This window comes from Tachyglossus aculeatus, chromosome X3 (assembly GCF_015852505.1).
Source record: "Tachyglossus aculeatus isolate mTacAcu1 chromosome X3, mTacAcu1.pri, whole genome shotgun sequence".
Taxonomy (NCBI): domain Eukaryota; kingdom Metazoa; phylum Chordata; class Mammalia; order Monotremata; family Tachyglossidae; genus Tachyglossus; species Tachyglossus aculeatus.
Genome location: NC_052099.1, coordinates 3482180 through 3493286, shown reverse-complemented (window position 1 = coordinate 3493286; position 11107 = coordinate 3482180). Strand labels below are relative to the sequence as shown.

At 43.5% G+C, this 11107-nt stretch overlaps 1 non-coding gene across 1 annotated transcript; it reads right to left on the bottom strand.

Moving 5' to 3' along the window:
• Positions 1-684: 684 nt before the first annotated feature.
• LOC119949023 lies at positions 685-822 on the bottom strand. Its single transcript, XR_005457121.1, has one exon. It is a non-coding gene; the product is annotated as a small nucleolar RNA SNORA7 (small nucleolar RNA).
• Positions 823-11107: the final 10285 nt, after the last annotated feature.

Sequence of the window (11107 nt, the reverse complement as noted above, 5' to 3'; positions counted from 1 at the left end):
CCCTACTGTTGTCTTTAAAGCACTCTATCAGCTACTATTTCCTACTATTACCCTACCTGCACACTTCCCTCTAATGTCAACATAGTTATTGTACCTTGATCTTGTTTATCTCACTACCTACACCTTGCCATGCCCTTCCACTGACCTGGAACTCCCTACCTTGTCATATATATGGCAGACCACCACTGGTATGGTATTTGCTAAGTGCTTACTATGTGCCAGGCAATGTACTAAGCACTGGGGTGGATACAAGCAAATTGGGTTGGACACAGTTCCTATCCCACGTGGGGCTCACTGTCTCAATTCCCATTTTACAGATGAGGTAACAGGCACAGAGAAGTAAAGTGACTTGCCCATGGTTACACAGCAGACGAGTGGCGGAGCTGGGATTAGAACCCATGACAGGCCTGTGCTCTATCCACTACACCATACTGCTTTACTCTTTAAGCACATAATATTCACCCCTTCACCTCCCCCCAGAACTTATGTCTTGTCTTATGTGGTCCAGTTATCTCCGACCCAGAGCTACTCCATGGACATGTATCTCCCAGAATGCCCCGTTCTCCATCTGCAATCATTCTGGTGATGTATCCATAGAGTTTTCTTGGTAAAAATATGGAAGTGGTTTATCACTGCCTTCTTCCATGCAGCAAACTTGAGTTTCTGCTCTCAACTCGAGTTCTGACTTGTAGCAGATTGCCTTCCACTCGCTAGCCACTGCTCAAGCTAGGAATGGAATGGGTAGGCCTCTGCTTGACTCTCCCTCCTGTAGACGAGACTGGTAGAGTACTAGAAACTCTTCAGATACGATTCCGAGAGGGCCGATCAATCTGCGCATCAGGCAGAAACTCCTCACCCTGGGCTTCAAGGCTCTCCATCACCTCGCCCCCTCCTACCTCACCTCCCTTCTCTCCTTCTACTGCCCAGCCCGCACCCTCCGCTCCTCCACCACTAATCTCCTCACTGTACCTCGCTCTCGCCTGTCCCGCCATCGACCCCCGGCCCACGTCATCCCCCGGGCCTGGAATGCCCTCCCTCTGCCCATCTGCCAAGCTAGCTCTCTTCCTCCCTTCAAGGCCCTGCTGAGAGCTCACCTCCTCCAGGAGGCCTTCCCAGACTGAGCCCCTTCTTTCCTCTCCCCCTCGTCCCCCTCTCCATCCCCCCGTCTTACCTCCTTCCCTTCCCCACAGCACCTGTATATATGTATATATGGTTGTACATATTTATTACTCTATTTATTTATTTATTTATTTTACTTGTACATTTCTATCCTACTTATTTTATTTTGTTGGTATGTTTGGTTCTGTTCTCTGTCTCCCCCTTTTAGACTGTGAGCCCACTGTTGGGTAGGGACTGTCTCTATGTGATGCCAATTTGTACTTCCCAAGCGCTTAGTACAGTGCTCTGCACATAGTAAGCGCTCAATAAATACGATTGATTGATTGATTGATTGACAGCACTTATTGTACCTAACAGTATTTTATTTTAGTGTCTACTTCTACCTCTAGACTGTAATTTCATAATGCGCAAGAAACAAGTTTATCAACTCTGTTGTAGTCTCCCAAGCACTTAGTACAGTTCTCTACACACAGTAAGCACTCAATTAGCAGATTGATTGATTGATTGATCTCTCAGGAAGCCTCTCCAGTTAGTTTTTCTTCCACTCAGGGTAGATCAATCAGTCAATGATAGGTATTGATCTCCTGCTGTGTGCAGAGCACTGTACAAAGCGCTTGGGAAAGCACAATAGAATTATCAGTGTCTGGCACAGAGTAAGCACTTAACAAATTCCATAAAAAAGCACTGTTCTAAAGTCCTGGGGTAGCTAAAAATCAACCAGGTCGGACACAATCCCTGTCCTACATGGGGTTCCCAGTCTAAGTAGGAGGCAGAATAGGTATTGAATTCCCATTTTGAAGTTGAGGAAACAGGTGCAGAGAAGTTAAATGACTTGTCCAAGGTCATGTAGCAGGCAAGTGACGGAGCTGAGATTAGAACCCAGGTTCTCTGACTCCAAAGCCAGTGGTCTTTTTGTTATGTCACACTGCTTCACTTGTCAGTGAACAAACAACAGAAGACTATTATTAGACTGAGCTGATCCAGCTATCTAATATCTACCCCAATGCTTAGTTCGGGGCTCAGCTCGTAATAAGTGCTTAGCAAATATCACTATTACTATTTTCCATTTTTGTGTGGGGAAATGAAGGGAGTCTGAAGTCTATTTTTATTGTTAAGACTTTGAGGATTTTTTTGTATAAAAATGCACTCATGAAGGTGCTGTTTTAAACAATATTTTCATTTTTCTCTAGAAAGATGATCTGGACAGCGGAGTGAAGTATGAACTGGAGTGGGGAGAGATGGGATGTTGGGAGGTCAGCAAGTAGGCTAATGAAGTAATCTAGGCAGGTTAGGATGAGTGATTGTATTAACATGGTAGCAGTTTGGATGGAGAGGAGAGGGCAGATTTTAGCAATGTTGTGAAGGTGGAACAGACAGGATTTGGTGACAGACTGAATATGTGGGTTGAATGAGAGAGAGGAGTCGAGGATAATGCCAAGGTTACGGGCTTGTGAGACCGGAAGGATGGTAGTGCTGTCTACAGTCTATCCTGCAGGGCCAACAGAGACTCACCCACCGTATGGAGGGGCATACCCTCGGCCCTGTCCATCCTCCAACACCTTGGTAACACCCCCCCACCTCCGCCACACACGCACACACTCCCTGCCATCCAGGCCTTCTTCACTCCTGCTTTCCCCTGAGCCTGGAGACCTCTGAGGGATGTAAGCTGTCACAGCATGAGGCCTTCACAAAATTAAGAACATTGGGAAGGTTAGGGTTGTGACTGACATTAGACCCAGTTGGCCAGACCACAGACTGTAAACTTCTTGTGGGAAGGGAGCGTCTTTTCCAACTCTGTTGTAGCATACTCTCTCAAGTGTTTAGTTCAATACTCTGCACACAGTAAGTGTTCAGTAGACACCACTGACTGATTGCCACACTTGCCAGGTATTATCTATTAATGGTATCAAATGCTTTGGTAAGACTCATGATGGTAATGTAGTATTCCCTGTATTTCATGTGTCTCAAAGATAAGGCCTGCTTTGCCACATTGTGATCTGAAGTCACACTGTGATTCCTGAAACAATAGCTCAATGATATTCTTTAGTGGCCAATCCAGAAGTACTCTGGCTAGGATCGGGCTGGCAGCAGACATTAATTAACACACAGTATTGCCAATCCATAGGGCTTCTCTATTATCCCTTTCATTTTTAGTTAAAATCTGTCAATACCCTAAAATTCAGGATAACATTAAGACCTCGTACAGAGTGGCGGGAGGCAGCAAATTTACCTTGCCTTGGTTTTCAGAGCCAACTGAGAAATCATCCTCAAGTCCTCATTTCTTTGGTTCCACGGAGAATAATTTTTGTTGTTGTTGCTGTTGTTCAACAAACAAAAAAGACATTTCATTACTCAGCTTCCACATGTCCAACTTTTGCTATGGCTCCTTAGCTTTTGCAGGCAGGTCAGGGTGAGGTTGCCGCAAGCTCAGGAATGCTCCATCTAACAACTATCAACCGCATTTCCCAGTAGAAGAAATCAACAACTTCAAAGGCTCTGCACACAGTAAGAGCTTAAGAAATACGATTGAATGAATATCCACACAGCACACATTCTCTCTCTTACCCACAAACACACACACACAGACACATACCCATACACAGATATCCTTACAGACATAGAGACACAAACATACACACTGTTTCTGATGCTTCATGGCTCAAAAATCACAAAATAGCTGACAACATAAAACTGTTAATCATTTTACAAAGATTGAGTAGCAGCATGGTCTAGTGTAGAGAGCATGGACCTGGGTTCTAATCCTGCCCCTGCCGATTATTTGCTGTGTGACCTTGTCACACTTAACTTGTCTGTGCTTCAGTTCTCCTGTTCTCCCCCCCTACTTATACTGTGAGCCCCAGGTGGAGCAGGAACTGTGTCCAACCTAATTAATTATGCCTATCCCAGTGCTTAGAACAGTGTTTGACACATAGTAAGCATTCAACAAATACCATTTAAAAAAAGACTAATCTATTTCCTTTAAAAAGAAGGGACAAGTCAATTCTGGTTCTCTGTGGGGAGATGAGCTGGAGACAGGCTCCCTTGCTTTCCAAGAACAATGCCTCTTCTCTCCCTCCTTAGGATTCAGCAATGTTTGTTAAGCCCATGGAGGACACTGAAAGAAAATCATTAAGTAAACATAAAATGATATAGTCTCATTTGGGAAAGAACAGGGTAAGGATGATCATCGCTTCACACAACAAAGAGAAAAGAGCCCCTTCCCTCATTCCGTCAAGCTGTGACAATAAACAGATTTCCACAGAGCTCTGTAAGGTCTTGGATCTGGTTGTTTTGTACAGATGTCCATTCCCTGTTTTCCGTTATATTAACTTTTGCATTCTGGGCTAGCTCCATGACTGTGATATCAAGGGGGGAAAGTTCCTTCCTGTTGGTCCAATTTGCTCTTACCAATCAATCACTGGTATTTATTGAGCACTTATTGGGTGCAGATTGCCTGACTTGTTGGGAAAGGACTTTCTCAACATTGACACAACTGAGCACAACAGCAAGAGATTTTGTTGTTCTGAAAGAAGAAAGGGGCTTGGTTGGAATGGATTCTGTCTTCCCCTCTAGACTGTAAGCTCTTTATGGGCACCGAGCTTTTCTAACAATAATAATAATAATTGTGGTATTTGTTAAGCGCTTACTATGTGCCAGACTTCCTAAGCGCTGGCTGTTAATTCTGTTTTATTGTATTCTCCCAAGCGCCTAGTACAGTGCTCTGCACATTGTCAGTGTTCAATAAATACAACTGATTGATTGATGGGTTGATTACTTTTAACATACACTTCCTCTCCAGGAGACACATGGCTCCTCTGAGCAAGGAAAAGTTTTGTTGGAACTTCACTTTTGAGCCTCACAATTTTGTGCCCTATAGACTACAAGTTTCTTGTGAACTAGGAACATGTCTATCAACTCTGCTATATTGTACTCCCTCAAATGCTTAGTAGAGTGCTTTGCATACAGTAAGCGCTCAATAAATATGATTGATTCTAGACTGTAAGCTCATTGTAGGCAGGAAATGAGTTTATTTACTGTTATATTGTACTCTCCCAGGCGCTTAGTACAGTGCTATGCAAACAGTAAGCACTCAATAAATAAGATTGAAGGAATGAATGATTGATTGGTTGATTCATTGATTTTTGCCTCAACCCCTGATACAGAAGCAGTATAAAGCAGATCTGTTCTGCTCTCTCCTCCCAAGACAGCTTTCCAGAAGCAGCTGTCTGGTATGAGATTTTGATTTCGCAGGTCATTTCCACTGGGTGTCTTCTTATCCCAACAGAAAGGTCAGACAGTGACAGCAAGGTGAAATACCAGGCAGCTACTGCCAATATGGCTTAGCTGGAGTGAGAGTCCACTCTCCGCACAAGCCAACATGAATCTTGTCCCTGGCTCCACGATTGTCACCGGAAGCAAAGTCACAGGCCAATTTGGAAATTTGAGCTCAGGTCTTCCCTAAAGATTCTTGGGAGAAATAACTTATTAAAAGATAAAAAAATACAATCTTGAGCTTCATTCCTATGTTGCCATGAACACTGACTACAGAATGCTTTATTTCTTACCTGGCTGGCACTGGTCTTCTCAGTGGTAAGCCAGTGTGACTCCTAGAGCCAAGTTGCTGGTGTTCTAGAAACTTCCCAGGCTACAGGAAGCTGTTCAAGGTTTTCTGGAAATATCCAGGAAAACAGGACGAGAGAAAAAGGGAAATATATATGAGGTCAAAACAGAAGAAAAGGAAAGGAGGGAATGGAGAAAGTGAAAGAATGGATGAAAGAAGAGGGATGACAGGGATTAGGTCATTAAAGTCAAAATATACTTTGGGGCTGCCAGCAGTACCGAAGAGCGTGGTCAAGAATAATGTTACTCCATGGACCTAATAATAAGGATAATTTTGGTATTTGTTAAGCGCTTACTATGTGTCAAGCACTGTACTAAGCCCTGAGATAGTTGCAAGATAACCCGGTTGGACATAGTCCCTGTGCTACATGGGATTCACAGTCTAAGGAGAAGGGAGAACAGACATTTAATTCCCATTTTACAGATCCAACATTTGGGAATATGACATTCCCAGATCTTCGAATGTCCTCTTGCTGCTCTCTCTCCTTCCCTCTTCCAGAAAATGTGCATTCTACATTTTGCCTGTGAATCACCAGGCTTCCATAATTGTCTATGTTTACTATGGCTTTATGATTAGTAGCTAGGCATTTGAGGTAATAATTTAAATAACTAAGACCCCAAAGACCAGTGTGAGTGTAGTATTCAATGATGGCATTAGGAATTGATGAAGGCACTGCAGTATCTGTTGCTACAGAGGGAGCCCAGAGATATTCTCCTCCACAGCCCCACACTGCAACCCTATCTCCAGTCAGTGGCCTCAAAGGGACACTGGGTGAGAGAGTGTGGATGGTTCTGTGCAAGTCATCACAACCAAACGCATGTTCTTTACTGATGGTGTGATACCCGAACCTCCAACCTCCCAGATAAGCATCTGTCTCAGGATGTTGGCTGTTTAATCAATGGCATTTATTGAGTGCTTACTGTGTGCTGGGCACCATACAGAGCACATAGGAGAGTACAATGCAACAGTGTCGGTAAACATGTTCCCTGCCCAGAAGGAGCTTACAGCTTGCTCACTGATGAAGTAGCAGAAGGGCTTGGCACAGCACTCTGAGTGGCTGAGCAGTTAATTTTAGAAATGGACTGCTCATCATGACTGGGGAAGAGTCTAGGAAAGGTGAACTTAATCAAGTCTGCTTTGCCAGACTCAAATCTGGCTCCCCAGAGAGCTGTGCCTGGGGAATCTTTGTCTTGTGGCACAACTCAAAGGGAAGCAGCAGGGCCTAGTGGAAAACCACAGGGCCGGGAGACAGGAGAGGACCTGGACTCTAATTCTGCTTCCGCCACTTGCATGCTGTGTGACCTAGGGCAAGTCAGTTAACTTCCCTGGGCCTCAGTTATTTTATCCCTAAAAAGGGAATCAGAGCCCCTCTCTCCCTCCCTCTTAAGATTGTGAGTCCTATGAGGGACACAAACTGATTCCGATATGTAAAATGGGGATTAAGACTGGGAGCCCCATGTGGGACAGGGACTGTGACCAACCTGATTACCTTGTACCTACCCCAGTGCTTTTTACCGTTTTTTACCTTCAAAAGAGTTTTCATCTGAGACTTTTAAAGAGCTCTTCCAGACTTGATTACCTCATGTGAGTGAGGACTATCCTAATTTTCATTTCTAAATAGGAAAATCAGCCTTTTCCAAATGCACAATGAGGAACAGCCCCTCTAGGAAAAAAAACCCATGAATTTGATTCTTCTTCGATCCCACTGGATTTGATCCTCTCTTCAGTCACTTACTGTCCAATATACCACATGGTGTGGCACTGGAAAGTTCATTGACATATCTATATGAATGTATTTATGTGTTTATATCTATCTTAATATATTTATTTCTATCAATATATAGCTACAGAGGTAGACTGACCCATATATATACTTCAGGGTGAGGGCACTTTAGACCATCAGCATTATAGACCTAAACCTGAAGATTGCCTTTGGAAACACCTTTGACAGTCAGATACCCCCATTTGACAGTCAGGTACTCAAACATTTACTCATAAATGAATAATGATTTTGTGAGATTAGATGAGTCATTCCCAAGATGGCTTCACAGCAGCAGGTGAATTCATAACCAGCTGATGCAGAGCAGTGACTAAGCACCCATGAGTCAGTCGCCCGGAAGTGCTCAGTGAGGCGGTGCTGCCTAATGGTTAGAGTGGGAACTATGAATGGTTTTCTATTGCCCCTGACTCACTCAGGGGGTTCACTGGGTCCCCAGATCTAAGAGCTCAGATTTCCAGAGAGACAGCCTTTAGGAATAAGTGAGGGGAAGGGGGCAGGCTGGGGAGAGATTATCTATTTTTGTGAGCTGTTGACACTCCTTGTTTTCCTGCTTCTCTTTCTCTCTGCCGTCCCACCTTTTAACTATTTCACAGCCCCCGATACCTTTCCCAGGCAGAAGGCCAGAGGAAAGTAAATGGTGGCCAAAGAAAATCAATCTGTAGTGCTATTTCTCCATGGACTCTAGTGTAGTGTGTGGTGGGACGAAAGCAGGACTATATTCTCCAGGACCCTGCCTGAGTGAAGGGCGGGCTCCTCTGCTGCTCTCATGGGGAAATTCATTCATTCTTTCAATCATATTTATTGAGCGTTTACTGTGTGCAAAGCACCTTAAGTGCTTTGGCGAGTACAATATAGCAATAAACAGACACATTCCCTGCCCACAAACTCATGGAGTCATAATAAAAATAATAGCAATAATGATAATAATAGTTTTTCTTAAGCACTTCCTATGAACCAAGCAGCATGGCCTGGAGAAGCAGCATGACCTAGTGGATAGCGCATGGGCCTTGGTAAAAATACGGAAGTGGCTTACCTTTGCCTCCTTCTGGACAGTAAACTTGAGTCTCTGCCCTCGACTCTCTCTTGTGGGCACAGCACAGGTGAGTTTTGACTTGTAGCCGATTGCCTTCCACTCTCTAGCCACTGCCTACTAAGCTATTGATTTTACCTTCTTAGTATGCTTCCTCTTAAGAGCATTGCAGCAGGCTTTGCCCTCAAAAATACATCAAAGGAAAAGGCTTCAAGAAGCAGCATGACCAGATAGAAAAGAGCACAGGCCTGGGAAACAAGAGAATTGGGTCCTAACCCCGGCTTGTCGTTTGCCTGCTGGGTGACCTTGGGAAGGTAGAGCAACTTCTCTGAACCTCAGTTTCTTCATTTGTAAAATTGAGATTCATTCAATACTTGTTCTCTCTCCTGTTTAGTCTGTGAGCCCCAGGTGGGTAGGAACTGTGTCTGACCTGATTAACTAGTATCTAACCCAGCGCTTCTCACAGTAATTGGCTATCATAATAAGTACTTAACAAATATCAGTTATTATTATTATCCAAAACCCAAACAAGTTTGATCTCACTTTAAAAAAATAAGACAACCCTCCCCACCCCTTTCCCCCGTACCTAAGCCTTCTCGGGACAACTAAACAAATGAGTGGGATGGGGGTATTTTATTTTTTAGGTCTCATACTTTGGGGCAAATAATAATAATAATAATAGCATTTGTTAAGCACTTACTATGTGCAAAGCACTGTTCTAAGTGCTGGAGAGGATAAGGTGATCAAGTTGTCCCACGTGGGGCTCACAGTCTTAATCCCCATTTTACAGATGAGGTAACTGAGGCACAGAGAAGTTAAGTGACTTGCCCAAAATCACACAGCTGACAAGTGGCAGAGCTGGGATTCGAACCCATGACTTCTGACTCCCAAGCCCGTGCTCTTTCCACTGAGCCACACTGCTTCTCTGTGGGAGTATGTTTACCAACTCAGTTCTTTTGTACTCTCCCAAGTGCCTAGTAGTGTTCTGCACACAGTAAGCACTCTATAAATACCACTGATTGATTGGAGGAATAGGGAGAAAAGCCGGTAGAAGAACACTGTGGAAATCACCTCCATCTACTATGGGAAGGAGGAAGAGTTGTTATTTTATTTCTCAAAAACCATTAAAGCCCTGAGTTGCTAAGCAACACTACGGGTTACTTTCAGGTTGGAGGGAATGTGGTACAGTATGATGAGATTTTAGTCAAATGCCAACAAAGATCTTGCATGGAAATGAAAAGGCACTTTAGATAACCACTCTGTAAAAAAGATTGAAGTTGGAAAGATGTCACCTTTCTATTTTTCACTATTGACTGTGAAGAGTGGATGTTTTGTTGGAGGATTTACTTTTCTATTTTGCATTTTTCTGGCCTTGATTTAGAAAAGACAAGGGATTAATACATTGAGTGACTTTAGATTAAAATTAAATTAAAAATTAAAATTAGATTAAATTTTGTACCACTGACTTAGGGGTTTATAGTAATAGTAGTAGTAATTGTAGTTGTTCAAGTAGTAGTAGTGAAGGTGGTAAGAATAGCATTATTAAGCTGTTACTATGCACAAAACTGTGTCCTAAGTGCTGGAAAACATGTACATGGGTGAGATATAATCAATCGTATTTATTGAGTGCTTACTGTGTGCAGAGCACTGTACTAAGCGCTTGGGAAGTACAAGTTGTCAACATATAGAGACAGTCCCTACCCAACAGTGGGCTCACAGTCTAGAAGGGGGAGACAGAGAACAAAACCAATATATATATATTGATATATAATAATGATGATGGCATTTATTAAGCACTTACAATGTGCAAAGCACTGTTCTAAGCACTGGGGGGTTACAAGGTGATCAGGTTGTCCCATGGGGGGCTCACAGTCTTAATCTTCATTTTACAGATGAGGTAACTGGCACAGAGAAGTTAAGTGACTTGCCCAAAGTCACACAGCTGACAATTGGCAGAGCCGGGGCTGCTCCCTAAGAGCTTGCAACCTAAGACTAAGGGGGGTGACGAGGACGGTGAAAGACATGTTAGGAAAGATACATAAAAATATTACAGATAATAACAATAATAAACACGAAGAGAGCAGCAGATTTCAGGCTCCTCACATTTCAGACCAACAAACAGAACTGTGGCTATGTGGGTGAAAGATATGAAAGTTGAAAAAGCCTCTATTTGCATCCTTTCTGGGATGGAGCAGGGGCTGATGGGATGTCTGGTGGCATGGCAGGGGAGGGGCAGGAGAAGGGACAGCTTTTCTCCAATAGGGTTGGGCCCTGGGAATCTGGTGTAAGTGAAGCCATAGAGTTTCAGAATTCATAGTTTCAGAATCCCAAGGAATGTTTCAAAATGGTTACGCGATAAAGTGCGGGGCCTAATTTTCAGAGCTAAACACCAGATATGACATTAGGAGTTTTAAAGAGAAACTCAGTGACTTAAACCAAACACAGGCTACGTCTTTTGATGCCTATCATAAGGGACGCCTCCCTATATCAGTTGTTTTTTGCCAGCATCTGTAACTCGTTGAGTTGGAATCTCCCATGCCTGAACTGAAGTAAATGA